Source organism: Monodelphis domestica, chromosome 3 (genome assembly GCF_027887165.1).
Source record: "Monodelphis domestica isolate mMonDom1 chromosome 3, mMonDom1.pri, whole genome shotgun sequence".
In the NCBI taxonomy this organism is placed as follows: Eukaryota; Metazoa; Chordata; class Mammalia; order Didelphimorphia; family Didelphidae; genus Monodelphis; species Monodelphis domestica.
The window spans coordinates 329,784,721-329,798,066 of record NC_077229.1 but is presented as its reverse complement, the minus strand read 5'-3'; the positions used below and the strand labels follow the sequence as shown (position 1 = coordinate 329,798,066).

The 13,346-nt window shown below is 33.0% G+C and overlaps 1 long non-coding RNA gene across 1 annotated transcript; it reads right to left on the bottom strand.

The window, feature by feature from the left end:
• Positions 1–1,406: 1,406 nt before the first annotated feature.
• Positions 1,407–13,132, bottom strand: LOC103095106 (uncharacterized). Its single transcript, XR_008917755.1, has 3 exons — positions 11,391–13,132; positions 2,053–2,153; positions 1,407–1,814 (listed from the first exon to the last, which is right to left on the bottom strand). It is a non-coding gene; the product is annotated as an uncharacterized LOC103095106 (long non-coding RNA).
• Positions 13,133–13,346: the final 214 nt, after the last annotated feature.

Below are 13,346 nucleotides of genomic sequence, written 5' to 3'. Positions count from 1 at the left end.
TTTTTAAAAATACAAGAATATGGGAAATATCTCATTGGAAAAACAACAGACCTGAAAAATAGGTCAGATACATAATTTAAGAATTAGTACTGGGGACATCTGGGTGGCTCAGTGGATTGTGAGCCAGGTCCAGATATGGGAGGTCCTGGGTTCAAATATAGCCTCAGAAATTTCCTAGCTGTGTGAACTTGGGCAAGTCACTTGACCCCCATTGCATAGTCCTTACCACTCTTCTGCCTTAGAAACAGTACATAGGATTTATTCTTAAATGGAAGTTAAGAATTTAGAAAAAAAGAGCCTAGACATAATATTTAAAGAAATTATTAAGGAAAAGTTCCCCTAATATTAGAAGGTAAAATGGAAATCAAAAGAATCCATTGATCATCTCCTTGAAAGAGATCCTAAAAAGAAGTCTGCCAGGAATATTTTTGCAAAATTTTCTTAACCCCAAATCAAGGAGAAAATAATGCAAGTAGCCAGAAAGAAAAAAAAATCAAGTATCATGGAATCAAAGTCAGGAAAACACAAGATTTAGCAGCTTCTACATTAAGGAATTAGATAATTAAATTACTAATTTAATTATTTAATTTAAATTTAATTTTAATGAATTTAATTTAAATTGTTTTAATGAAAAATTAAAATATGATATTCCAGAGGGCAAAGATGCTAGGATTAAAACCAAGAAACATGTATTAAAAAAAACAAAACTATAATCCTTCAAGTCAAAAAGTAGATGTTTAATGAGCACTCCCAACTATTCCTGCTGAAATGACCAGGGATGAATAGAGAATTTGACATTCAAACAGAAGATACAAGAGAAGCATAAAAAGATAAGCAGGATATAAATTTTAAGGGATTCAATAACGCTAAACTGTTAATATTTCTACATGGGAAGTAAATACTTATAGCTCCTTAGAATATTAGAGGATTTAAAATATGTGGAGGGCATGAGTATGCATTGACTATGATGGAAAGGATGGCCAAAAAGTAAAATTATGGGTTAAGAAAAAGGGATGTAGTAGGAAAAGTGGGAAAGGAGAGGGTTAACGGGGTAGCATGTCACATAAAAAAGTATATTTCTCTATGACTTTCTAAAGTCTAGATAAATAACAAAACAATAAATTAAGCACTAATTTGTAGTCTTTGCTGATTTCTGGAGTGTATATGTTTAGAATGAAAATTTATGAATAGGTAATCATAGTAAAACAGAGGTTGCTCCAATCTACCCCTGGATACATTCATGAAAATCTAGAAATTAATAGTTCCTCTTGAGAAATCAGGCAATTGATAGGAAAAAAACAAAACTTGAGATTCTTTCTTATGATTAGGAAAAAAGCTAATCACAAAGGAATTAAGATTTTACCAGAATATTTTAGCCACCCTCCACCAAGAAAATAATACACAGGATAAATTAAAATATTAGTGCTAATCTTCAAAATCTGGCCCCTTCAATCTTTACAGTCTTCTTAATGCCTTACTGCTCTTCATCTGTTCCACAATTCAGTCCAACTGGTTTTTTATCCCACTTTTTACAAAAGACAATATCCCAACTCCATAGATTTTCAATTCCTGTGACCAACATCTGAAATTTTATCCCTTTCATCTCTATCTCCTATATGACTTTGTTTCCTTCAAGTCCCACTTTCCACAAGAGAGAAATTTCTGGAAATACTTAATGCCAGTACCTTCTGTCTTGACTTTTGTCAGCAGCTGCTGGTACAGTGGATAAAGCTTGGAACTTGGCCTGACATCAAGAAGTTTGGAGTTCATGTGATCCTGGCCAAGTCACTTAACCTCTGCCTCAATTTCTTAAGCTGTAAAAAGGAATAATAAAGGCACATCCCTTGCTTGGTTGATATGCGGATCAAATGAGATAATACTGTACTTTTTAAAGTGCTTAAAATATTGCCTAGCAGAGATTATTTTTACCTTCTTTTGTATCCCCAGCACTCAGTACAGTTAGTAAAGATTTAACCAATATTTGTTGACTTGATCTGTCCAAATACAATAGGAGTTAACAGTGTAAAATGGTAGCCACAAAAGTTCTCTGACCTTGGTGTATATTTGGAAAAGTGTGTTCTCCAGGACATGGGTAGACAGTTTTGCCATGGACCTTCCTTTCAGCTTCACATATCAGAAACAACAACCAGAGTCTAGAAATCAAAACAAAGATCATCATAAAAGTGAATGACCTCAAGATATTGAGGTAGAAGTATAATTTGAAGTAATTGAGGCTACTAACGTGGAGAAGTGAAGTCAGAGGTCATAAAAATCAATATCTGCAAATATATGAAGGACATTCATGTGGAAGAGAAATTGGAATTGATTTCATTAGTTCCAGGGGATAAATACAGTGGCAATCTTAAAAACAAAAGACAGAGGCACATTTAGACATGATATAAAGAAACACTTTCTAACAATTAACACTTTACAGAAGTGACATTGGCTACCTCAATTTATAATGGTTTCATCATTATAGTGGTTTCATTCATTAGAGATTTTCATCAGTCTAAATGTCCTTTTGTCCAATAAATTGAATTCTTTTCAAATGCAATTTATATTTGGTGGACTCTGAACTCTGTTACAAACCTGAAATTCTGAGTGTTTCCATGATAATTTCTAATTTCTTATGAAGAACTATACATCTAGATCATCTAAAGAGTTGAAACTGTATCCATTTGGAAGGGAAAAATAAAGAATTCTAAATGAAGCAAAAATGGAGAAGAATTAATTAACAGACTACAGAAAAGAATAATTATTGGCATAATTTTATAGTATCAGCTATATATGCTTTCCTGGATGAGACAAAGTATTTTTTAAATTGCTTTTGTACAACTGACAAAATTTGGACTGTGTATGTAGACAGTAAATCTCACTGTTTTTACACCTCACTGGCCAATATATAGTCTTACAACTGGGTGAAGGAAACCAAGGCCAATATGGGAGAAGAGGGAGGCACAGAGTGCTATGATGACTGGCAGTACAAAGTTGGAGAATGAAGTACAAAGTTGAGAGAGAGCTTTCCAGTGCCCTATCTAGGGACAGAACAATTTACCATAAACCATATTACTTCATAGATTTTTTCCATGTTAGCAATACGTATTTTACTAATAAACTTGTGAAGTTTAATAAGTCTTTATAAAATAGGCCTTGGTTAACATGAAGCTGAAGACATTTTCTGGAGTCTTCAAAACTCAAACTATTGGTTTTCATTTTAAACACAGTGGCAAAAAAATAGGGAAAAAGTGATATTAATATGAAGCAACATAATTGTGTCTCTAAACCAAGTATAGTTTTAGAGTTAGTGTAAAGATCAAGTTTGAAGGGAGAAATAGTATAAAAAGAAAAACCATGATTCAATGAAAAAGTGATTGATACCAGTTTGGGATTAAATAATAGAAACCAAATTGGCCTCGGAGATTGTTTCACATAAATTTTATTCTCATGTGCATCATATTTTAAAATATTCTATTGATTTTTATTATTAGAAATTTTATTAAAGATTCTATATTTAAATTTTCTAAATATAATTAGGTAAAATAGGCATACTTTTTTTTTCTCAATTTGCCATACCTAGGTCCTATATGCTCAAACCACAAGGCCATAACTCACTACTGCTCACCTCATGGCAACATAATCTCTAGTACCCAAGGGAGAAATAAACAACTTTTTAAGTGCTGGCCTTACAAACCCAAGGCTATAAAAGTGACAGTAAATGTTATACCACCCATAGGCCAAAACTGAAAAATTCAAGTATTTATATATTTCTAAATATTCTGATAACCCATGTCAAGGAGTGTTTTTTGAGAATTAAATAATAATTAGGTGGTATGGGGTCCATTAAGTTTAAAATATAAATTAAAGTTGTTTAAACTTTCAGGAATTATAATAAATATTTTATTATTACTCTTAGTCTTCAACAACTGTTGCCCTTTCAAATCTGACTTTTTTAAACATCTTGGAATTTTTCTTTTTTTCACACATAAATAGTTTTAATTTTTGCTAGAGGAACTCAATGCAAAATTTCTATCTATAATCCTGGAGTTAATTTAATAAATTCATTTTGGGAATGTTTAGTAGCCTTGTGTGGCATTCCTCATCCTGGCCACTGCAATTAAGTCATCAGACATTTGTTGAGTCAAAGCTACTATAATAAAATTTATATCACTATAGTTATCAAAATATCCTTTTTATAGGAAACAAGAAGCTCAAGATTTATTGGGAAATTATTTTAGGAACACAAACTATTTTGACTTTTAATGTCATCTGTAGAATTTGAGCCCTTGAATGGATAATTAGTTTTTTTATTTATGTGAAATTTTTTTAACCTCTTCTACTCTCACAAAGCTGTATACAAAATAAAATGATGTATTAGTAAGGAAATGCTGTTAAGAGAATTACTAAAAGCATGAGGAAACTATTAGACTGTAGTTTTCAGTAGTCTGAAATTATCAGATTTGATTTTTAAATGATGAAACATCCAATAAGCCAAATGACTCTGCGCAAACATGTCTATGGAATAAATTATTCCAAATGAAAGCACGAAGGCTATTTGTTCAGCTGCTTTAGTGGTTGGAGCCTTCGGAACAAAAGCTATTATTGTTCAGGGTATTTTTTCACAGGAAATAGGCAGTGGCAAACATACAGTAGTTCAACACATGAGATCAGAGACGTCGTTTTTATAGTAAACTAAAAACAGATGTTGGAAGGACTTGAGACCTTTACAGAAATTATTAGTTACATTTGCCTTTGAAAGCAAAGAAAGTTTACAGAGCCTCACATACCTGATTATATTAAGAAAAAGACAGGTTTCAAAATCCAAGAGCATTAACTCATTCCAGCCAAAATGATCGCTACATAAATCCTGATTCCCCAACTCATGACTACTCAGTGGAACAACTAAGAAGGTATAAATGTTACACTGCAATTTTCAAATGCATATTCATTTTCATCAGACTTAAAATGCTAATTGTCCATATAATTTTTATTTATTTATTTTATTACCCCTTTATTCTAAGTAACACCAGAGCGTTCAAGTTAAATAGCAATAAGTTTTAGGTGCTTGAGGTAACTGACATTTTCATTATCAATCATTGAAATAAATTCATTTCTAGATTTTCAACATTTTCCATAGAAAAACTTCTGAGGCAACTGGCATATTTATTTTCTAAGATTAAAATGAGGGCCAGAAAACAGCACCTCTCTCATTTTAATAGGACAACGTCTGTTTCGGAGTGTATTTAAACTCTTAGAGCAGGTCAGCTTTTTATATGACTTTGGTCATGTCATTTATTTTAGCCAACTTGGTCATCAGTACTAATTCAAAGAGGCAATTTTAATCATATTACCATTCAAATCTATATACTTGTTTGTAAACTCCTCTACTAATTTTACCTGTTTGAATTTAGGATTGAATTGTATTCTCCCCTTATTCCCCAGGACAGCACATAGTAGGTACTTAGAAAATACTTATTAAATTGAATTGTTTAAGTAGGCAGAATGAAGGACAAGTACTACCCCATTTCCTACGGACATGGCTTGGATAAGGGAGTTTTTCAGAAAAATAATTCTTTAGAAAAGTCAATATAATTATTAATTCCTGGATGTATATAATGTAGTATTGTAGAGAAACTTCTTAGGATCATTGGTAGGATCTGGGAGGGGTGTCACAGTGACCTTATCCAATATTACAGATGGGGAACTATGTCCCCAAAAGGTTAAGTTATTTGCCCAAAGTCATGAATAAAATTAGTATAAGAGGTGAGACTTGAGTCAAGCTCCTCTGACTTCAGGGTCAGTACACTGGTATTAGCTATAAAATGAATAGATGGAGAAATTGAAACTTATATGCTATGACTTATTCAGGGAACCAAGGTAGTTACTAATGAAGCAAAGATTAAAGGCAATATTCTTTTTACTTCAAATCTAGAACTCATTATTATACCATACTCTTTTTTTGCACTAACTTCCCCTATGACATCATATCAACAAATATCTGTTACCTTCTGCATGCAAAGTATTATGTTGGAAATTGTAGGATATAGATGGATGTGTGTAATATATATATATATATATATATATATTCATTTATATTGTATTGTAGGTGTATGTGTATTCCTTGATTTTGAGAAACTCGTGATCTTTTCACAGGGACAATATGAATGCATTTTAATGAATTCAATCTCTGAAGCTGACATAAAAATTTAAGGAAATAATTTGAAATGAAAGTGTTACTTAAAAAACAGTCAAGATGAATTCGAAGCAACTTAAGGACTGTGCTTTACAAGTAAAACACTACTTCTTAATTTGAAAATATGGTACAGACAGCATTTGTTTCATCTTCCAAATACAGAGCAATTAGAACTGCTTGACCTCTAATATCGCAGGGAAACAACTGAACCATTTCTCCTTTAGGTTTTTATAAACATATTTAAAGCTTATACATAGGGGTATGTCACCCTCCAAAGGCATATGCCAATCACAGACAATATTTCATTTTATAGACAGCTGTTAGAACACTCAACAAAATTGACTTTGAGAACCATTATCTCCAAATAGCTAATGTCATTATACAATTATTACTATATTAAATGATGAAGCATTCACTGGATACAAAATACTACATACTCTCCTGATTCTCCTATTTTTCTTAGTTAGGCATTCAGTAGCCTCTCTGACCTGCTACATAAAGAAGATACAGGAAATACAAAACCCCTTATTAGGGAAACTGATTCACCTTTTCATAGTAAAACTAGCAGCATTAGCACCAAATCCCTTTGCCTGTGGAATGCTAATTTGAATTTTAACTAAATTCTAGTTCCCTAAGAGTCTTCTATCCTCACACTAGAATGAATGATCATCTGTCTCCAAGTCCAGTTGCCTCATTCTTTTCTCCAAACTCCTGATCCTGTGAGGTCCAAATAACAACCCTATAAAAACCCACTAGATTTTATAGGCCTGGGGAGAGAAGATGTTCCATTTCCTGTGGGGCCCCAGTAAGGTATCCATTTCTACACCAAGACCTCAGGAAAACTATTTCCAATAATTTCTCTAATTGCTCTTTTTTTCATAATTAACCCCATACTCTCTTCCTACCCAAAGAAAAACAAAAGCTGGCTTGCTGTATTATCTTGGACACTCCCTCTTCCCTCATACTGGACTATCATTTTTTAAACTTTCCTATATATGTGTTGATACATAACTGTTCAGTTTCTTTTGCTGGGTCTTCATCATAGTTATGCCTAGGAATCATGGATGCCCTCCATCACTCTATCCTTGACCTTTTCATCTTTGTCCTTCCTCTACTCTCTCATTTGGATTCAGTTATCCTCTCCATGCAAGTGTTTCATATTTTCAACTATTCTTTCTCCTGAACTCCAGTATCACATCAACAATAGTATTTTTGTTATCTTAAACTGAATCTTATAAGCATCCCAACCCACCATGTCTAAAACAGAACTCATCTTTTCCCCTTAACTAGTCTTTTCTTTCAACTTTTCTATCCATAACCATTATAGCACCATTTTATTCATATCTACTTCATAAATCTAAGCAATTGTCAATTTTTATCATTTCTACCTTTGCAATATCTCTCTTCTTCTTCACTTCTCTTGAGCCATATTATATATATATATATATATATATATATATATATATATATATATATATATATACTATAATTAGAGGGAATTTTGATGCTGAGAGTTTCCACACCAGTAAAACCATAGATTTAGTAAAAAAATGACATAATATAAAATTAATTGTAAGACACACTAAAAGCTCATTAATTAAGAATAATTTGGAGGCAGTGTGAATCAGTAAAAAGAAATCTGAAAAAGAATATTTTAAAGGAATGAAATATCATTCCCTTTAAATATATAATAACTCAAACCAAGCTCACAAGGTATTTATTCATTCAACCTGTTGCCTGCTAGGGCCTCTTAGGGGATATGTTTTAATAAATAGATAATACTAATTTAAATTAGCATATCAATTCCTTGCATATAAAAATGTCTCTAAAGTTTTAAACTGGAAAGTTTTCATTTTTCTTTTTCACAAGTTACTCATCTCAAAATGCTTTCTTTGATTTAGGGGTACTAGCCTCTCTCCTGGCTTTTCTCCTCAGAAGACACTCCATACACCAACTCTGTCCATTTTCTTTTCTTCTTTAAACCCCAACCCTGTGTCTTAAAATCAATACTGTGTATTGGTTACAAGGCAAAAGAGCCCTAAATGTTAGACAATGGGAGTTAAGTGAATTGCCCAGTCTCATGCAGTTAGGAAGTGTCTGCATTCAGACTTGAACCTAGAATCTTCCATTTCTTGACCTAGTTCTCAATACACTGAGCCACTTTATTGCACTCAAGGACTTGTATCCTTCCTGTTGTGTAGATAGAATCTACTCACCAGGCTCATCCTCCCCAAACTCATCCTACCTGGCATCCCATTTTGCCTATGTATGTTGTGTGAGGAAGAGGGCCTTAAAGGAAAAACTGATGTGAGATGAGGAGGAGTCTATCTCCACTGGTGCTTCAGCGGAATAGGTTCAGGAGCAGGAGCTCTAGTGCCTGCTGAGTGCTTGAGGGTTTTGTGGACTTTGGAAGCTTGGATTTGGGCTTCCTGACTCAGATTAGGGTATTTTATCTAGGTGATATTTTCTGTCTCCTTCCTACATTTCCCTCTTTTTAATTTAACTCCATTTCAATTAAAACTTAATTGTTAAAAGCTACTAACAGACTCATGTCTTAAGAGTTAATTTTATAAGTGGCAACCACAACAATTTTAACTTAATATTACATTTAATAATTTATTTTCATTATTACATTTGGCAGAGAATGGAAACCCCAGTTTCTCCTGTGACAGGTGGAGATACTAAGTACTAAGGAGGAACTTTGGGCATTTTGACTGGCTCTTTCCCATGCCTGCAATATTCTTCTTCATTTCCACTGTCTGACTTCTATGGCTTTTTTTAAGGCCAAACATAATCCCATATTTTATGTGAAACCTTTCTTGATTATCTTTAATTATACTGACTTCTCTCCAGTTCATCCTGTTTATCTTGCTTGTATGTGGTTCTTTGCCTGTTTTCTTTCCTATTAGACTGGAAATGCTTTGAAACTGGAAGGTGCCTTTGACCATTTTTTGTATCCCCAGAATATAGCACTGAACCTGGCATATAGGAAGCACTAAAAATAGGTATTGATTGTTTAAAAAACCTTGAATACTCTTGTTTGTATTTTCAATTTTTCTACCACAAACTAGGTCTTTATTAAATAATTGATTTGAATCTACTGAGAAATAGCATTAATCTCCATGAAAAAAAGAATTAGTATGATATTTTTCTTTGTATGTTCCCTAGAGCCTCCCACCAAGACTCTGAACATAGTGGGCCCTTTATAATTGATCTTCAAATTCAGTTACAAGGCAAAGAGTAATTTCAGCCTGGCTGTTGCTCAAAAACACAATATTTTAATGGGTAGAATGGCAATTAGTCTCATTTATTATATATTTAACATAATTGCCCAAATAATCAAGTGGCCAGTAACAAGAGAAATACAAAAAGAGAATAATAAATAGAAAGTTCTGAGGTCTGATATAGTTTTCAAGTGTACCTGTTTATCTGCATGCATCTCCCTCAGGAATGCTCATTTATCAAAACAAAATTATTTTTCCCAGGCTGTCCTACTGTAATCTAGTCAATAGTCCATGGGGGGGGGGGAGTCCAGATGCCCTAGAAACATATTTATTCTAAGAAAGTATGAAAAATGTAGCTTGCCTTATTCTTACAAGTTTCATTTTGCCCAACTTAGATAATTGATCTAATATAACTTTAGGGGTTCTTTAATTATATACTAAGCCCTCATAAGTATATAAGTACAAGACATAAAATATAAAAACATTCCATTCACAAAATGGTACCAGCTTTTCAGCATCAGCATAACACCAGGCAAGAGAAAAGAAGAATCATTTCCAGAGATTATTTCTCCTATAAAGGGAGGTGCCTCAAAGAAAAAAAAAGAACAAGTGATTATGTTTGTCCATGTTCTTTTTTGTTGTGTGTGTTCTATATGAAGTATCTCTCTCTTGCAATCAGGTCCTAAGTTATTTATGGCTTTAAATAATCAGTAAACATATTTCCTTGAGCTATGCTTCTTGAATTATTTCTCATTCAGAATTATCTTAGTGGTGTCTATTATTATGATTTTAAATGAGATTAATAGTTTCTATTTTGAATGAATGATTTGAAAACAAATAATAAGCAAAAATTAGAACAATATAAATTATTATAATGCTTAATATTACAAAAAAGCAAACATGGCCTTAACTTGAATATGTATATGTATGTAATATATAAAACATAACCGGAAGTCTAAAGGAAATAAATAGAAGAAAACTTGGGAAATCTGTTAAAGATATTAACAAATATGAGTTTTAAAAATCACCAAATATTAATGAGAGTATAGTTTCTGTACAATATCTTAACTCTGACAAGACACAAGCCCAGTGTAGTGAACAAAGAGTTATCATTTTGTATCTGTAAAGTACATGAAAGTTCTCCACAATAATAAATAAAATCATACAGCAGTTTAGTTTTTAAGGAACTTTTTCCATAAGGATCCTTTAAGGAGCTAGTACCATTGTTCCCATTTAGTAGAAAAGAACATTAAGGCTTGATTAGAATAAATGTTTTGCATAAGATTACATGGCAAGCACCTGACAGACCAGGTTTCAGAATCAAAGAATCTTACATGTGGTTGCTAGAAAACTTATTTACCATCTAGTAAGTCTATTGCCAAACAAGATCACCTCTCTATTATATCATGTAAGTGGTGATTCAGTCCATTTTAATGACTTCCAGAATGGAAAATGTTAATCAATTATTCCAACAGAAAACATTTACATTTTTGCTAGCTGATCTCATGTTTTTTTCATACATGGAGCACGTATATCTCTTTGCATCATCCTTAAATTTATACTTTGAGTTTAAGATCCTCATTCCTTTCCTTACCTCTGTTCTTCTACCACCAACCATTAAATGGATATATCTACCTGAAGATACACACATATGTGTGTGTGTGTGTGTATAAACTTTTTTAGTTGATTGCCAGGGATTTAAATTCTAAATCCCAATGAAATACACAAGTCAGAATGGAATTTTATGGTGGTTTACTTACAATAGAAAGAAGAAATTAAGAATGAGAGGGGGGAGGAATGGAAGGATAGCTGCCCTGGTCTGAACCCAGCAGGGGGTCCAGAGGCCTCAGATAAGGGGGTCTCCCAGAGGCTAATGACTCCAGAAAGCCAAGGAAAGGGGGTCCCAAGAGATAGGTCTTCCAGGGCCTGGTGCACCTAGAAAATCCAAAAAAAGGGTAGTCAGCCTTATCACTCACCATGTGATCATCTGAAGGAAGCAGTCTGAGGTCTCTCTCAGTAAGCTCAGGGCCACCTTTATATTCCAGCAACTGAAGGCCAACCACATCACCAGCAACCAACCCCAATGACCTACTCATGCCCAGCAGCCAACTTCCTCCCAACTGCCAGCCTTAACTGTCAGTCACTGACTCACCACAGCAACTGACTCTCCTAACTGTCAGCAACTGAAAGCCTGAAATTGACTCTGGTTCAGCAGGGGGCTCCCCAGTTCCTATTTCCTGTCATTGTGGGCTAGTTAATCCCTACACATCTCTATGGTAAGAGGACCCCCAGGTCCCCCATTAAATTAAAAAAGTAATAAAGAATTCCTTTTTACACTAGTTATCTTCCAATAAGTTCCATGAAAAGAAAGATTTCTATTATTTTCCTCTTTGTATCCCCAGTGCCATGTACAGTGCCCAACATAATGCAGGTTTAGTTGAATTTAATTAATTTATTTTATACAGTGCTATCATTCCATCATTATACTTCTTTTAACTTAATGTTTTTTTTTTCAAATAAGGGATAATCTTCTGGAGCAATATTTTAGTCATCCAGGCTACTAACTGGCACTGTGAATAGAGTACAGGGATCAGAGCTAAGAAGACAGGAGTTGAAACCCAGCCTCAGATACATATTATCTATGACTTTGGCAAATCACTCAAGCTCTTTTTGCCTTAGTTTCATTATATTTAAAATGGGTATAATAACCCCTATCTTCTGGGGTTATTGTGAGCATCAAATGATAAAATAATCATTTTAAGCCACTTACTAGTCCCAGTCACAATGGTAGGTGCTATACAAATGTTATTTATTATTACTGTTATCATATCACCCAGAAAAGGCAATACTTGTGGAAAAAATTATCTATCCCTATTATAAATATTACTAATTTATAATGATTATTATAAATTTGTACATAAACATTTGATTATGTGAGTTTTATTGCTTATTTCTTGCTTATATATTATTACTAGAGAACTTCAAGGTAAACTCTACTTCTTTCTTCTTCCTACTTTGTACCTACTTTGGAGCTTCTCCCTAATTTGGGATACATTGCATTTTTCTCTCTAGCAGAACATGTTCAGTCACTTCCTAAAAAAAATACTGTGATTGGCAAGAATCTAGGTAATCACACTTGATAATCATACAGAAGCCTTATACTCATTTTATGACAGAGAAGCATGTCTAGGAATACAAATCTTATTATAAGATAACAAGCATTGTCTTAATCAGCTATTAAATTCCTATATCTACTTTTTATTTGGAAAAGCATTGGAAGCAGCATTTAAGTTACCATCTGTATCATTAAGGTCTTATTTCCTTGCATTATATTTCACAAAAATGCGAAGGGTTCTAATTTTCTTTAAGTATTATAATTTTGACTATGAAAATCACTCTCCAGGAAGAAAGCAAAACTTTAAGTTATCAGCAGGTTGGCAAATAGCCCTACAGCCACACTGAGCAAACAATTATTTGTCTCTTATTTATCTTATATTTTATTTCACTATACTATGTTTACTGGATAAATTGAAAATAGAATACTCCAAGAACTTTGTTTTTTAAACAACCCAAAATGAAAACATACAGAACTATCAGGACCAAAATATAGCTTCAAGCTCCAAAAAAAATTTTCTGCAAGCAACCAGACAAAAAGAATTCAAGAATCACAACTACAAATACACAAGACTTTGCAGCAAACACTTAAATGAGAGAAAAACTTGGAACACAAAATTCCCAAAAGAAAAAGAAAAAGAAATATAACTAAAAATAAAATCCTGAACATTTTATTATTTTACTATATGAGAAGAGAATAGTTCTTAATAGAATAGAAAAAATTTAAAATTCCTGATGAAAAAACAAGGGATAAAACATGGGCGAAAGAGAAATTCAGAAAGAAAAATGTTCTTAAGCAATTGAAAGTAACTAAATGG